This window comes from Taudactylus pleione, unplaced genomic scaffold (assembly GCF_031769625.1).
Source record: "Taudactylus pleione unplaced genomic scaffold, aTauple2 ptg001041l, whole genome shotgun sequence".
Classification (NCBI taxonomy): domain Eukaryota; kingdom Metazoa; phylum Chordata; class Amphibia; order Anura; family Myobatrachidae; genus Taudactylus; species Taudactylus pleione.
The window spans coordinates 1572480-1590327 of NW_028285442.1; the positions used below are offsets into that span (position 1 = coordinate 1572480).

Genomic DNA, 17848 nt, shown 5'->3' on the forward strand with positions numbered 1-17848 from the left:
GGGCAAAGTTTTAAACCAAACCAACTGTTGGGTGTGCTCTCACGTGCCCCAAGAACAGCATAATGTAGGGTTAGTGCCAATTCCATTAAATATCTCTGAGATTTTAGAATTACAAAAAGGGAAGACATTGGATGGAAAATTTCTTAACACCAAACCACCCCATTTTAAACTCCACCAGTACCAAGTAGATAAATCACTTTTATGTTTGAACATCACCAACTCCAATGACCCAGAGTACCAGAAGGGTACTGTGCTAGGGTTATACAACCAGAAACGTGTATTAGCCAGATGGGAGAACCTGAGATAGGATAATTTGTTAGGGAAATGTGTTGGATGATCATGATGCATTCTATTGCTTATGTTCTCCCCGATGATGTATATTTTATATGTGGAAGGAAAGCGTATAAGTGGCTCTCTCAGAGTTCCGAAGGTTTGTGTTACCTGGAAAGAGTAGTCCCAGAGGTTATGACCCTTACACATGGTGAAATGCTTGGTATTCATAAAAACACACAATCACCATATCTTCACACACAGTATGAACATAGAGACAAAAGAAATATGATACCTGGTGTCATACATAAAGCCACACAGTTAATTAATGAGACAACTGGTTTTCAAGTTTTGGTAGCATTGGATCCCACCAGGATCGCTCGGGGTACACTAAATTTTAGATATATCCAAGATCTTGCTAAATTAATAGATAATATCACCGAGATGTATGATGACACGTTTAGGTATACAGGTAGGGAGTTGCAAGCTTACAAGAAAGAACTCGTGCAACATAGACTAGTGTTAAATTATTTAACAGCTGTCACTGGAGGGTATTGCGTAACTTTGGCCACCCAGTTTGGTGTAAAATGTTGCACATATATTACAAATAACACTAGTGATCCCAAGGAGGTGATAGATCGGAAGATGGACGAAATTATGCAGCTGAAATGGGACTTCTGGAAGAACCATAATGCTTCAGTGGCTGAAGTAGAGGAGAAGGTAGAGGAATGGGTTTCATGATTGAACCCAGTGAAATGGTTCTCTGGTCTAGGAGAGTGGGTCCAGGAAATGGTTGCTAGTATAGGTAAACTACTGATCCTCATATTGGTTGTCATCATAGTAATTGGCTTATGTGTCAGGTGTGTTCCTACTGTGTTGAAATATGGAAAATGTAAAGATAATGTAAACCAAAAGAATGAAATTCTGATGGTGGTTAGAAGTAACAATGTGAATACTGAAGTAAATGTAGGACTGCATTACAACCCTGAACTAGAAGGTACCATCAGATGATGTATAAATTTAGCCATGCATGAAATGTTATTAAAATTTTATTTTAAAACATCTTAAATAAACGTAAATCCCTATCCCCTTCAAGACTTCCTTTATAGGATTGGTGCATCCCCACATCTTTCCCATGATCTCCCAAGATCCGTGGTGTGTGTACAAGGGTAGTTTTATGTCCCTCCCTAGAGACACATTATTGATGGTTTAAGAACCACCTTGTGCCATCCCATAATCTAACATTAAATAATATGTCATAGTGTAAGCCTAAATTAAATTACTTGTAAAATCAGAGTGTGATAGCATGTTGTTTGCTATCAACGGGTGGACTGTCGAAGCCGGATAATTGGCTGAGACAGAATCTGTTTAACATTAAATCTGCACGACGCCATTTTGCGAATGGCCGCCCAGCGCCATTTTAGCGAATCTCACACATAAGAACATACGGCGATGCTATTTAGCGTCGTGCGATTCCCACGCAAAGTAGTCATTATATAAATACAGTTACTAAAACATATATGATCAAGCCTGCAAAACACTTACCACGGTGTACTCCACAAACACGTAGTCGCACAACACTAACTAGCGTCTTTTCTTAATACCCCAATACTTACACACTGCACACTTACATAAAAAGGTTCCCTAGTATTAAGGTTAATATTTAAGGTTTTATTCATCATCAGTAATGCTGTGAAATACATGTTATTTGATATCTAAGGTTTAGTGCATGATAAGCAGACCGTGTTTGGTGTCATTCTAAACCACTGTGTCTTTGCAGATTTCCGGTTCCATCGGGGAAGAAATCGCAACATGTGTCTGCAAGTTATGGATCATAGAGAGTTAGGCATTAAAATGTATCCTGTAATGAAGCCAGTCTAATTTGCTATGCAGCGGGAAAATGGACACAAAGAGCTGTTGGAGGCTGGAATGTGACCATACGAATTGACCTATGAACTGTACTGTAACAGAAGAACCAGGAAGAAGAACCAATGGAATCATGGCAAACTGTTCTATTGTATTGCCTATCTCTGTAAGAGTATATATGCAGGCTCTCTGAAACTAGATGCTAGTCTTCTTGCTTTGCTGTTAGAGGTTTCATCTTTGATGCCGGGATCTGGATCCAGAGCGCGTGCGTATGTAATGACTGTACCTTGTGTCTGTATAATTTGTTTGCGCTAATTGTATTTAGATCACAGCGTGTAACTATCTGTTTTTATGGTTAATAATAACTTTTTGTGCTTTGGAACCACAATCAAAGTCTGAAAGCAATTATTTCTTGTGCGACTCATAACGCTAAATAGCGACAAGTTTAGAGTGTATAGATAGGTAGGAATCGATAACGCCCACTATATCTTGGTGTACGATCGCTCTGTGTATGCAGGCACCCACCATGTTACCCATTTCTTGAGGCTCATTGCAAGAAGTGGGAATTACTCCCTGCAGTGGATTCACATGCTACACGATTAATTAAAGGTGCAACGTTACCTATGCCTTCCATTTCTTCCTTAAAGGATCCTACGGATAGGAAAGTGGAAACTTGCCTTAAGTCTATATACTCTCTTTCAGAAGCTGTTGCCCGGCCATCCATGGCTATCTCCTGGGTAGCTAAGAGAGAGTTGGGCTGATACACTTGAGGACTCCTTGGAAGTTCCAGAGAATCAGGTGTCACTGGTCGGCCATATTAGGGATACGGCTGCATATACCGGTGAGGCCGCTCTGGATGCTAGTCTACTGACATCTAGGGTCTCGCCTGTGGCTGTGTCTGCTCGCCGTTCCCTGTGGCTATGTTATTGGAGCACGGATGCCGATTCTAAGAAGGCCTGGAGGCCTTAACCTATAACGGGGAGATTTTGTTTGGCCCAGACCTGGGAAGATTGTTGACACATTGGCCAAATCCAAATCTGCATTTCTGCCCTCAGCATTTGCTCCTGCAAAGTCTCTAAGCTCCTCCTTTCAGTACTTTTGTACCTAAGGAAAATCCAAAGGGCAGTCCTTCCCTAGGCAGTCCGCTGCCAAGAAAACTGCCAAGCCTAAGAAACAGACCTGGAGCACAAGACGCCCGGCCTCCAAACAGGAGGATAAACCCGCAGGCTGACGGGGTAGGCCTCCCTCTGGGGTACCCCAGAGTACGAGGCCGACTTCTTCAGTTCGCCCAGTACTGGTATCAAACCACCAAGGATGCTTGGGTAAGAGAAGTGGTCTTTCAGGGGTACGACCTCTCATTCCATCGAAGCCCTCCCCACCAGTCTTTCTGCACAGGCCCTCCTTCAGACAAAACCAAGATCCAGAAAGCCATACAGTCCTTGCTGCAGGCAGGGATAATTGTACCAGTTCCGCTATCTCAATGAGGAACTGGTTACTATTCTACTCTCTTTCTGGTTCAGAAACTGAATGGGTCTCATCAGCCTATCCTCAACCTCAAAGTTCCTCAGGGTGCCCAGGTTCAAGATGGAAACTGTCATGATTGGTGTCTGCGAGTTACCTGTCTCAGGTGGTGATCGGGTTTCAACGGAGGCCGGCATGACTGGAATCACAGATAATGTAAGTAGCTCTATTTACAAGACTTAGGTAGCAGTGAAAACTGCCTTTGATGATAAATGACAGGAACTGGAGGGACCGGCAGGAAGACTTGTTGAATTGAACTGATGAGGTTAGAACTTGACTCTGGACTGGAACAACGTGGACTGAACTGATGAGCTTGGAACTTGACTCTGGACTGGAACAACGTGGACTGAACTGATGAGCTTGGAACTTGACTCTGGACTGGAACAACGTGGACTGAACTGATGAGCTTGGAACTTGACTCAGGACTGGAATGTGACAATGGCTGAAGGAAAGTCAGGTAATGCTGAGATGAGGGCTAAACAGGGTAATCTGGAATTACTATGACAAAGGCTAGAACTCAGGTGCAGGCTGGACAGGATAATTGGAAATAACAGGTTTCAGGAAGGATTGGTTAGGTTTGGGAATTTGCAGGCTGGACAGGATAATTGGAAATAACAGGTTTCAGGAAGGAATGGGTAGGTTTGGGAATTTGCAGGCTCAGGGAGGGAATAGGTAGGTAACAGGGGCAGGAGTTGATCCACAGCAGGAAGCAAGGCAGGGTAACACGATGCAGGTTTACAGAGTGCCAGGGACCAACCAGGAGTAGGACTAGCAGCAGAGCACAGGCCAGGTATTGCTGTAACAGGACGTCTGGATGCCAGGTATTACTGTAGCAGGTTTTTGGGATGCATCGGGGGTTGCTGCCAGCAGATTTACTGGATTGCCAGGTACAGCTGAAACAGGTTTTCTGGATAGCGCCAGGGATTGCTGTAGCAGGTTTCAGGGACAGACTTGAATGCATGAACCATACACCACGGGAAGACGAGATGTTCAGGCCCAGAATGCTATCAGGAGAGGATATATATATCATGGGTCTGGCAGCAATTGGTGGATACGGACAGGTGGTCTGGTAGTAGCATTCTGAGTGGTGGAAGGCACAACATGCAGAGGGAGTATTCATCTCTGCAGCTCTGAGAATCAGAACCACACCTGTGATTCCAATCAGGGCTAGCAGTGCTCACAGACAGAGGAGAGACCAGGTGCAATAATCAGAGCAAATCCTCCAGGCAAATTACACACACAGATCCATGGGGAAGCTGACAGGGGTAAGTCTCAAGGCAAAAAGGTAACAACTAGACAAGGTCGTGACAGGAAACCTTACGATCCAAGATACTGGCTACGGAACCTGGGGATTACATGGTATCGCTGGACATTCAGGATGCATACCTTCATGCTCCCGTAACGCCTTCTCACTAGCGTTATCTGTGGTTTGCTATACTGCAACAACACTTCCAGTTTCAGGCGCTGCCCTTTGGCCTATCCACGGCTCCAAGGGTATTTACCAAAATTATGGCTGTGATGGTAGCCCACCTGCGGAGTCAGGGTATCCGACTCCTACCATATCTGGACGATCTCATCTTGTTGGCGAGTTCTCCAGAAGTGCTTCACCACCACCTGCAACTAACAGTTGCTTGTCTACAAACACACGGGTGGTTGATCAATTGGAAAAAGTCCTCCCTAATTCCCTCACTGAGGATGGTTCACTTGGGAGCCCTTCTGGACTCTCACCAGCAGTCTTTCTGATTCCAGAAAAGATCTCTATGCTGCAGCTGCGAGTACGCAGATGTCTCCACAGTCGCCTGGTGTCAGTCCACTCGGCGATGCAGGTTCTGGGATCCATGGTATCTACATTCGAACATGGTGGAATATGCTCAGTTCTATTCCAGGCCCTTGCAGGGCTTGATCCTCTCCAGGTTAGACGGATTACCCCATCGGATCAAAGCTCAGACAGACGCACCGGAGGTGCGTCTGTCCCTCTCTTGGTGGCTACAGACATCTCATCTAACCAAGGGTCACCCCTTTTGGATCCTGGATTGGATACTTTTAACAACGGACGCCAGTCTCCAGGGATGAGGCGCAGTGACTGGTCCTCACTCCTTTCAGGGCCAGTGGACAACAGTAGAGGCATCCCTACCCATCAACATATTGGAACTTTGGGATGTGTACAGGGCCCTCATGATGGTAAAGCACATTCTTCACGGAAAACCCGTGCAGGTTAAGTCCGACAACGCCACCACAGTGGCGTACATCAACCATCAAGGAGGCACTCAAAGTCGGGCAGCAATGACAGAAGTGTCACACATTCTGACATGGGCAGAATCTCATCTTCCGGCCATTTCGGCAGTGTTCATTCCGGGAGTTCTCAGTTGGGAAGCGGACTTCCTCAGCCATCACGACGTGCATCCAGGGAAATGGTCTCTTCACCAAGAGGTGTTTCAACTCCTAGTGGACTAGGTGGACCTCATGGCCTCCCAACACAATCACAAGTTACCAGTGTACGGGTCCAGAACAAGAGATGCCGAAGCAAGCCTGGTGGATGCTCTGTCAGTAAAATGGAACTTCCTGTTTGCATACCTATTTCCTCCTGTCTCCCTGCTTCCTCGAGTTCTTCGGAAATTCAAGCAAGATGGAGGCACTGTCCTGCTGGTGGCTCCAGCTTGGCCCAGACATCATTGGTACTCAGATCTTTGGAGTCTCTCCATCGACACTCCGTTCCTGCTGCCTCAACGTCCGGACTTGTTGTCTCAGGGTCCTTGCCTTTACCCGGACCTGGATCGTCTGTCTTTGACAGCATGGCTCTTGAGACATCCCTCCTAAGGTCCAAAGGATTCTCTAGCTTGGTCATCAACATGATGCTTAGAGCGCGTAAACCTGCCTACACCAGGATCTACCACAGAGTGTGGCATACATATTTCCAGTGGTGTTGTACAAGGGCTTACGACCCTCCGGTGTTTTGAATTTCCAGATTACTGGCATTCCTTCAAGCTGGGTTGGACCTTGGCCTGCGCCTCGTTGAAAATGTCTCTGCACTGTCAGTGTGGTTCCAATGTAGAATTGCTCCGCTTCTGGATATCCGCACCAGGGATGTCCAGGGTGTCTTCCGGATTCAGCCTTCCTTTGACTCACCAGTGGCTCCTTGGGATTGGGCAGTAGATCTTCGGGCCCTCCATTTGAACCACTAGATTCAGTGGATCTTAAATGATTAATAGCTAAGACTATTTTTCTTCTGGCCATTGCAACTGCCAGAAGGGTGTCAGAATTGGGAGCGCTCTCCTTTCGTCCTCGCCCTGAGTTCCGTCCTAAGGTTGTTTCTAGTTTGCATATTAATCAGGAAATTATAGTATCAGCCTTTCTGTCTCCAGACCTCTCGGCAGGAGAGGCTTCATTGGATGTGGACCGTACCAGTTCTCTTCGGAAATCAGACTCCTTGTTTGTGCTCTATGGATTTCACAAGAAGGGATGGCCAGCCAATAAGCAAACATTGGCTAGATGGCTTTGTATGACTATCTCAGAAACTTACACGCGGGCAGGCCTGCCTGTTCCGTCTTCTGTTAAGGTTAATTCTACTCTGTCTGTGGGTCCCTCACCTTGGCTATTCAGCTTTGTAAGGCGGCTACGTGGTCTTCTGTCCAGACTTTTCTAAGGTTCTATGCATTTGATACCTTCGCCTCTCAGGATGCTTCCTTTGGGCGCCGGATTCTCCTCTCAGCACAGGAGCGTCCCCACCCTTAAAAGGACTGCTTTGTGACATCCCCAAGGTCTCCCTGTGGAGCCTATGGACTCTGAAGAAGAAAATTAGAGTTATGGTAAGAACTTACATTTGTTAACACTCTTTCTTCGAAGTCCATAGGGTCCACAGGGCACCCATCCTGAGATACCTGGCTCCATATGGGTAATATTGCTGGTCACCGGTTTCTGTGAGAGTGTTTCTTGAGCGTACTAGACTTCCTTCTCTCTTATCCTTCTCCAGCATTTGGCTTATTACCAACTGAGGTGCCTCTGGCTTGGGGGTGGGGTATAGGGAGAGTAGACCCAGTGCATCCTGGGAGCTAAAGCTTTAACTACATGGTGCCCAGATTGGTTCCCATCACCCCAAGGTCTCCCTGTGGACCCTATGGACTTCGAAGAAAGAGAGTTAACAAAGGTCTTACCATAACTTTCATTATCAGACTGGGCCAGACCATATTATACATGATATTAAATATGCTCATTATTATTTCCTATATTATGTAATTCTCCAGACCATTGATAAAAATATAGACTGCAATAAACAGATGAACCTTATTTGATAAATTAGTGCCCTTCTAATAAAGTACATTTTGGAACACAAAAGGCTATTGTTATATAATGCTGGCCCCAATGCACAAGTCTCAGTGTTTCTTTATGAATACTGTAGCTTCATTGCTGCAGTGAAATAACATGAGACAACCAACACATTTAAAAACACGGCACCTTTATGTTTTATGTTACCGTGTGGCATAATATGTAAAGGGCATTATTGTGTGGCATAATGTGTAAGCGGCATTACAATATAGATAGTAAAAATGACAAAAAATGTATGGGGAATAAATTAGGAACAAAAATATAGTGTTGTGTATTGTTTGAAGAAAGGGGCCCCAAATCGGTGTCTTACTTAGGGCCCCATGAAGTCTAAATCTGCCTCTGGGGGGGGGAGGGAAGAGGCCAGGATCTCCGTCAGCTGACGATTTCCTGGCCTCTGTGTTGTAACTGTGTCTTGGCCAGCTTGCGTGGGGATCGGTATGAAATCCCGACGCCAGAAGACCGGCAACAGAAGATCCCAACAGGTACGTTTCTTTACTATTACTAACTCTCCCTCCCCCCCAAGTGCCTAACCCTATCCCCCCTGTAAGTGCCTAAACCTAACCCCCCCTTCCCCGCAGCCTAAATCTAACCCTCCGTGGGGGGTGCCTTACCGTAACCTCCCCTGGGGGTGCCTAACCCTAACTCCCCCGTCCTCTAGCCTAACCCTAAATCCCCCCGGGAGCCCCTAACCTAACCCTCCCCCCCGCGGCTGTCCACGCCCACCGCCCCGCTTACCTTCCTTCGGTATGCCGGGCATCGGGCTCCCGGCGTAGGGATGATAGGCATCAGGATTTTGACGCCTATCATTAGACCCCTGCCAGGCAAGCCGATGGTCAGTATTTCAACCGTCTGCTTCCTGACTGCATCCCCTTGTGTGACCCCATGTTATCGCAGATTATCCAATGCTGCATCAACACCATAGGCGCCAGCTCTGTTGGCACTCTTATCGCCCCAAATATTTAAGATGAAGATGTCATTTCCATTCATGGCATAAGTCATATTGGGGAGAGCACCCCCAGTCATTTTTTATTAATTGTGTCCTGTGCACAACATTATAGAATAGTTCTAGGAAATTGCCCAATGGGTAACAGCACCTGTCTTTCTCTATGCATTTATATACCATCAGACAGTTACTTTCAATGATTAAACTAATTGCTAGTGGAACGCATCACGTGGGCCAATGCCTGTACAATGATTTCTCACAGCACTGAGGCGCGCCCCCGAGCCGTGCATGGAGGCAATGCGACGCCCCGAAATGTGTTTGTATAGTTATTGGAGCAATGCGCGCTCCCCGAGCCGTGTATGTATAGCTATGGAAGCAATGCGCGCTCTCCGAGCCGTGTATGTATAGCTATGGAAGCAATGCGCGCTCCCCGAGCCGTGTATGTATAGCTATGGAAGCAATGCGCGCCCACGCGCACAGGTACGCTCCAGTCAGGACTCAGGAGGACGCTGGAAAGGGTGGTGACCGTTTTTGAATGATAGCGTTCCCTGCCCAATGAGACGCCGTTGCCTGGTCCCTGGCTGGTGACGTTGTGCTTATCTCCGCCCCGCCCCGTTCCTCCGGTTTCGGTGCTGTTGGGCCGGTCTTTACTTACGTTGGCTGTCTCTCAGAGGGTCATATCAAACAAGGAGTCTCCCGGTTACATCGACCACAAGGGCAGCGTAAATAGAGTGTGCGGGGCCGCGCTGGTTCCGATCTCCTCCCCTCCCGCCCAGCCCGGGCCGCCGCCGTCGCCGAGAGACAAGGTGAGAGCCGCAAGGGGAGCGGAGCCGTCACTAGGATCGTTCTTCGCTTGTGGCGATCACAGGCCGCAGCCTCGGACTTTCCTGGCCGATAAGCCGCTCCGGCTTATCGGCCAGGAAAGTCCGCTCCGGAGGTCAGTGCGCTGAGATCACTATAGCATAGGTGCATAGACTCCCCCTATCGTAATCCTAATTAACTGTATTTTATGATTGTTTCTCCATATCTTCACAATACATGAGCACAATCTTCCCTGCACACACATAATGATGAACCCAGAGCATTATATCACCGCGCAACATGTGTAATGGTCCAGCCAGGGTTTATGTGCACAGGGATAGTCCTGGTTGCAGTGTATTGCTTATTAGCCTACTGTGATTACACAATGATATCATGCAGATTTGTCTGATTGGACCTAGGGGGTGTATGCCAAGTCTCTGCTGCACCCCCTCTCCGCCCCCCAGGTAAGGGTATATGGGTCACCCCTAAAGTGCCTCAGAATCTATTGGGGCAAATCTATTCTCTGGGTCACTAAAAGGCTTCATATGCTTAGAATATTTGAAATTGTGTGTTATCTGGGCAGAAAGAGCGTTTAACGATATTTGTAATTATTGCATATCATTTGGGTCTGCAATAGATTTGTACTCTCATGGTGTATTTGAGTGAGTTTTATACACAATTTAGGGCAAGAAAAGCTTTATACACTGAGGTTCTTGATCAGTGTTATGTGGGGCAGCAAAGCTTTATATACTGAGATTCTTAATAATGCCACCCTTGTCGGCTGTGTTGGCTCTTCTATTTGCTGGGGAGTGGTGGAAAGTGTTTTTTGTTAATAATACTTACATCATATTCTTTTCATCTATAGAATACGGGTTTATGAGCTGTCTGGATAGTACTTTCGTATATGTTTGTTCCCTTTCTCCTGACTGTAAAGCTGGGTAAACAGTGCAGGTCTGGAATGTAAAGCAGGGTCTCGCTCCCTGCAGGAGGCTGTCACATTGCCGCACCAGCAGCCACTTTATCTGTGACCTTCAGTGAGTAGTTAAAAATGGCTCAAGCCATCAGCTATACACTATGGGCTTTATGGACTCTTACGTCAACTTGCTTAAAAGGAAATGACCACTTTATTATAAGTGTAAATTGATAGATGCATAAAAACAATAGCTACCTATGGTGTTGGTCTTCCTACGGAGCAGTACTGTGGTGGTCTTTCTATATGATAAGTAGACTTTTATCTTGGAAAATATATTTTTGGTACTTACAACTGAGGCAAAAGAAGTCTGCTGTCAGAACGACTTGTTTTGGGTTTGTACCTTACCTGCCTAATAGTGTGCAGCAGTACTTCTGTATTGTGTAATGTAGGTACATCTGTTGTCAGAGAGAGACTGTTCAGGCAGCTGATTTTTGTTGAATACATCTCAGCATGTCCATGCATGTGATCAGTTGGCTTCTAAAGTATATCTTCTACAATTGTATACAATTTTTAACAACATTCCCCTAAAAATGGGTTATGTAACCCGTACCCTCTGACCGCTGTGGTTATAGTTTCTGCTGTAACATGTCTCTTAAGAAATTAATTTGAACAAATATGTTGACTGCCTCTAAAGTCTGCAGGATGATCTAGTCTTGCTTCATATGTAATACTAGTGTGTAGTTTATACAGGAAATTAAATACTGTTGTAGTGGTTTACTGGAGGAAGTATATAAGGACATCTGATGTGTGGTGGGTTTGTTGTCATTGCCCAAAAAAGTAGCTTTTATAGATTAACATCCAGCTTTTTGTTGTTGTTGAAAACACCCTTGTGTGCTAAGCTTCTATCTGTACTTTATTTAGTTTTAGTATTTTGTGTTTTGTTTTTTGTTTTTTAAACTTATAAATATCCTAACTAGGGATGTGCAGGCTCGGATAGGTCCGAGTTTGCACGTTGAGTTCGGATTTTTCCCTCCAAAAAAACGGAACTCAGAAAGAGGCAAAACGTCATTTTACATGGACGAACATAATCATTCCTGGACTTTCCGAAAATCCGAACTCAACGTGCAAACTCGAACCTATCCGAGCCTGCACATCCCTAATCCTAACCCAGTGATTCTCAAACTTAATTAAATCGCGGCGCCCTATAGTATCAGCATCTTTTTTCACTGCAGTTCTGTTTGTCCACTTTATTGGCAGCCACCACTGCTAGTTTTGGCTGTCACATGGACAATAAATAATTTGATTTGGTCCTGGACCACTAACCCGCTGCACCCAGTTTAGATACCACTGTCCTAACCTATAATTTTCTGTGGGATTGTAGTGAAAAGGTCGACAATGATAATGTCTACACCACAATGTCAACATTGTCAAAACATAGTTAATGTCGACATATCATACCCAATCGACTGCTGTTTTACTCTGTCTTGGTTATTCTTTTTTTGTTCACGTAATCAAACTATGTCACTACATCTACGTTTGTCTATGAGTTGGTTTAGTCTGGCTCAACACACAGAGGGTACATTGGTTGTGCAGATGGTCGACCTTTACCATATCGACATGTTCATGATGTTGACATCTAAAATGTTGACGTGAAAAAGCTACTAGGTGACGGCCAGGAGGCTTAGGGTAAGGCTGCAGCTGGGGGGAGGGGGAGATGAGGGGATTAAGCACTAGAGGGAGGGTTAGGAATAGCGCAGGTACGTTTACTGGAACACCAACCCATTAGATCACTCCGCCAAAACTGATGGTCACATGACTGCCATGACTCAGAAGATCATGATGGAGATGCTGCTGCCGCCGGGACCTGATAAGTGACCACTGGGCCACCAGGGATATTAGGTCGATATTCTATCATGACGACATGGTCACTGTTCACATGCTGAGCATGTTGACATTCTCATGTTGACCTAATGCATGTTGACATGAGAACTGGCGACCTAACATACCACACCTAATTTTAAGATATTAGTAGCTGAGAAGTGCATGTACATCAGATAGGTACAAGCCCTAAATAAGAAGGCCAAAGAAAAACATAACATTTGATCATAACTATTAAAATGTTTATTAAATAATTCTAGATTATGGGTTTTTGAAATGACACAATGAAATCACTACTGAATGGTAAACTTTACAGGCAGACTTATTGCAACAGCATAGCAGCAAGTGGAATAACAAGAATATCTTAAATATTCAGCCTTTATTGCAGTTATTACTGTAATAAATTATTACAAAGGAGAGATCCCAAATATAGGTCTAGAATCCCTTTTAAGGGTGTGCCTGGAGCCAGCCTGCATACCTGACCCTCATTGCCTATTTGTGGGAGGTTGTGTGGAACATTGCTGTTACTCCCTATTTTTCTGTACACGTGCATTGGAGACTGAACACTCTGATCGCTGCCAGCTCCCTGGATCTTATTTACCCGGACGTAGATCTTAAAAGCCCGGCATTAGGTCAGTCGGGACCCGGCATTTACCACCCACTGCACTTAACAGGAGAGCAGGTGCTTCCATGTGCAGCAGCTTCTCGGATCCAGCTACAGCAGCAGGACCTGGTTTGCACTGCCGAATACATATACCAGGTGAGCAGCCATATCTGCATACAGTAACTCCCTGGTCACGGCCATTGATAGCGAACTGTGGCAGTGATCATTAAGCCCGGTCTCCCCTCCACTACTCAGCGTGCAGAGGCATGATTAGCATCCTGGTTAGCTGCTTGTAAAACACACTTGTACCTGTATGTAATTCTCTATGGAGCTGCAGCTCCCAAAAGTGATTGGAGTCCCATTAAGGATTAATTAAGACTGACCAAGGTTGGATACTTTTGCATTTGTCGAAATGATACATTGATACTTTGTTATATGCACATACCACTCTCTAATGGTGCATACACATGGTCAGACTTCTGGTTGATCAGATAACGATAGTTGTCTGATCGTCCTGCATTTGCTGGATGTTCGATATCGAACATCCAGCACATGCACCAACCACCAATCGACTATAACGACCCGCGATTAACTATCGTGGGTCCTTATAGTGACCAGGCCAGCCTGGTTGATATCAACCGGGTTGGCCTGCATGCACGGATGATGGTCGATATCGACCATCCGTGCCCGCACATCGACGGTCGTTTAAAGGGCCAGAAACTAGTCGATTTGAATAACGATATGATCGATATCGTTCAAATCGACCAGGGATATCTGATTGTGTGTATGCACCATTACTCGTACCATCTTTTAAGGATTGACTGATACCACAGTACTGAGCAAATAGTTCCAATCCGCGTAACATAGGAGTATACAGCTGATGCTCCTTCAATATCTGTGGATTGTGAATGCTTGTTTTTTTTTTTTTTTCTGCATGCAGATTATGAATATTATGTACTGATAAGATTACTACACTGTGATTATCACTAAATTGTCTAGTGAGACTAGAACTTTTAACAATTGTATTTTCTATTTGGAATAAATCTCTAACTATATTTTTATAGATTGATCGTGTCTCTTGGGTCCGGGACAATGGCGCTACCATCTACTAGTATATTTTCCTTTGGGTGTTGGCGGACCCCTAGGAGAGCTGCCGGGCGCTATTCAGTTGCAGATAGGTGGGCGCCCTACAATTTTTCTTTCTAGAATCCCTTTTAGTTTATAATCTTTATTTTCAGCAAATACGTAGAACGTATTTCCATAAGAACATTTCTAGGTTAAAGCTTTCTCCATGGTCTGTGGGCTTTCAGTAATCATATATCTGATGTTTGACCTATAATGTTGGGTAACTTTGAATAGTGAAATGTCATTCCAGTTTTGCGTCCTGGATAACTGTCGCTTCCTATTATAAGGCAATGCAATAGCTGTCAAGTTACTTGAAACCTTTTTATTTCTTATTTTTCTTTAAACAGTTGATATGCTTGAAAATGTAAGTGCCTATATGCTGATGTAAACACCGGCACCTCTAGATGATTTATTAAGCTGCTAGTTTGGCACTTTGTTTATACAATATACCCGCAAGTTGTGATAGATCAGGATGTAAATATTGGCTCTGTGTTTATTACAGACTTTTCACCTCTGCTTTGAAATATCCTCCTTCACGGGAGTAAATTGAATAACAAAACATCACACTATTAATTCTCTGTTACTCTCTGGGCTCGTTTAATGTGCTTTGATAGTGGATAACACGCAGGAAAATGAAAGTGTGGTTTAGGTGTATTGTAGTGATGTGTTATCCATATATGTTTGATGTGCTGTGATTCTGCCACGATAATGTATTGTACTGGAATTGTGTGCATTGAAGTATGGGAAGTGTATGCCAGTGTGCTAATTTTTGAATAAGGCATTAAAACTATATAAAGAAATAGTGGCAGCAACACTATTGGCTTTTATTTAGCCTTGTTTTATTACACTTTTCATGCATAAATGTATAACGGGATTTGGTCATAATCCTGACTGCCGGCGTCTTGACCGCTGGCATCCCGAAGGTAAGTAGCGGGGTTAGGGGGAGGGTTAGGTTTATGCAGTAGGGGGGAGGGTTAGGGTTAGGCACTAAGGGGGAGGATTCGATTTAGGGTGTGGGTAGGGGGAGGTTAGGCACTAGGGGGGGAGGTTTAAGGTAGGAAGAGGGGGAGGGTTAGGATACCGACCAGAAGGTGTCTGTATCCTAACAGTTGGGATTCTGGCCATCGGGATCTTTAGCGCCTGCATCCCGTACCCATCCTGTATAAAAGCATTTCGGTATATAGCTGTGAATTATAGCTGTGTGTTAGACTTATCTGGCAGAAAGCAGCAGGGCATTGCTATAGAAGGCGATGGATAACAGTCAATCTTTTTCCTGCTGCCCCAGGTTTATGCATGCACTAATTTCTTTCACATGTCAGAAAGCAGAGCATAATGCTGAAGGTGATGCTTCCTTGCATGATTCTCTGCACCACACAGTAAGGAACATGTAATCGGAGGAGAGTGTGGTAGCCGTTCTATCTGCACTCCGGCCTAATGTTTGAGTGGTTTGTGTCTCCACAATATTAGATTAATTTTCATCTTGATTAAAAATAACCGCTGTACGATAGCAGTATAGGCTTAGTCAACCCTTTGTAATTTGCTGCAGTGCCCGGGCAAAGGGAAGAACAGGACCGATATAAAATAAAGTCCTATAATAGTTGCAGTCCTAAAACCAAAGTCTATTTAAGGCTCTGCTCTGGAGAGCTTCCAATCTATATTGGTAGTAGGGCTTTCGCTCTTATTGATGTCTCTACTGGTTATAAAAGTAATATAAATGTATAAACAACCAGTTCTAATTCTTCATCATGATGTACACTTCCTGTTGATACTGGAATTACAAAAAAAAAAAAAAAGAATAGGAATGGAAAGTATACGGTCCTAGTTTTTAGAGCTGTAGACATTTTATTTGCCCTTGATGTAAATTATTATTTATTACTAGTTATTTATATAGCGCACACATAGTCAGGTGCATAAATATTGGGCATTGACAGAATTTTCATATTTTGGCCTCTATTCACCACCACAATGGCTTTGAAATGAAACCAACAAGATGTGCTTTAACTGCAGACTTTCAGATTTAATTTGAGGGTAATTACATCCAAATCAGGTGAACGGTGTAGGAATTACAATGGTTTCTATATGTGCCTCCCACTTTTTAAGGGGCCAAAAGTAATGGGACTATCAACTCAAAAGCTATTTCATGGACAGGTGTGGGCTATTCCCTCGTTATTTCATTATCAGTTAAGCAGGTAAAAGGTCTGGAGTTGATTCTAGGTGTGACATTTGCATTTGGAATCAGTTGCTGTCGACTCTCAATATGAGATCCAAAGAGCTGTCACTATCAGTGAAGCAAGCCTTCATTAGGCTGAAAAATCAAAACAAACCCATCAGAGAGATAGCAAAAACATTAGGTGTGGCCAAATCAACTGTTTGGAACATTCTTAAAAAGAAATAACGCACCGGAGAGCTCAGCAACACCAAAAGACCCGGAAGACCACGGAAAACAACTGTGGTGGATGACAGAAGAATTATTTTCCTGGTGAAGAAAAACCCCTTCACAACAGTTGGCCAAATCAAGAACACTCTCCAGGAGGTAGGTGTATATGTGTCAAAGTCAACAATCAAGAGAAGACTTCACAAGAGTGAATATAGAGGGTTCACCACAAGATGTAAACCATTGGTGAGCCACAAAAACAGGAAGACCAGATTAGAGTTTGCCAAACAATATCTAAAAAAGCCATTACTGTTCTGGAACAACATCCTATGGACAGATGAGACAAAGATCAACTTGTACCAGAGTGATGAGAAGAGAAGAGTATGGCGAAGGAAAGGAACTGCTCATGATTCAAAACATACCACCTCCTCAGTGAAGCATGGTGGTGGTAGTGTCATGGCGTGGGCATGTATGGCTGCCAATGGAACTGGTTCCCTTGTATTTATTGATGTGACTGGTGACAAAAGCAGCAGAATGAATTCTGAAGTGTTTCGGGCAATATTATATGCTCATATTCAGTCAAATGCTTCAGAACTCATTGGACGGCGCTTCATGGTGCAGATGGACAATGACCCGAAGCATACTGCAAAAGTAACCAAAGAGTTTTTTAAGGCTAAAAAGTGGAATGTTATGCAATGGCCAAGTCAATCCCCTGACCTGAATCCGATTGAACATGTATTTCACTTGAAGACAAAACTGAAGGGAAAATGCCCCAAGAACAAGCAGGAACTGAAGACATTTGCAGTAGAGGCCTGGCAGAGCATCACCAGGGATGAAACCCAGCACCTGGTGATGTCTATGCGTTCCAGACTTCAGGCTGTAATTGCCTGCTAAGAATTTGCAACAAAGTATTAAAAAGTGAAAGTAAGATTTAGGATTGTTTAGTTTGTTCCATTACTTTTGGCCCCTTAAAAAGTGGGAGGCACATATAGAAACCGTTGTAATTCCTACACCGTTCACCTGACTTGGATGTAATTACCCTCAAATTAAATCTGAAAGTCTGCAGTTAAAGCACATCTTGTTTTGTTTCATTTCAAAGCCATTGTGGTGGTGAATAGAGGCCAAAATATGAAAATTCTGTCAATGTCCCAATATTTATGCACCTGACTGTATTCCACAGCGCTTTACAGAGAATAGTTGTTTGCTCCAAACAAAAAATTAACCCATCAG

At 44.3% G+C, this 17848-nt stretch overlaps 1 protein-coding gene across 3 annotated transcripts in view; it reads left to right on the forward strand.

Annotated features, from left to right (window-relative positions):
* Window positions 1–17848, forward strand: part of FBXO34 (F-box protein 34) — a 78864-nt gene that overhangs the window by 35304 nt on the left and 25712 nt on the right. For 2 of the 3 annotated variants that reach the window (XM_088461370.1, XM_088461369.1), the window contains exon 1: window positions 9413–9729. The exons of the other annotated variant lie outside the window; for it this stretch is intronic. The gene's annotated coding sequence lies outside the window, so the exon portion shown is untranslated. Of the gene's footprint in view, window positions 1–9412; window positions 9730–17848 lie in introns of those variants that run through there. 3 annotated transcript variants of the gene reach the window in all.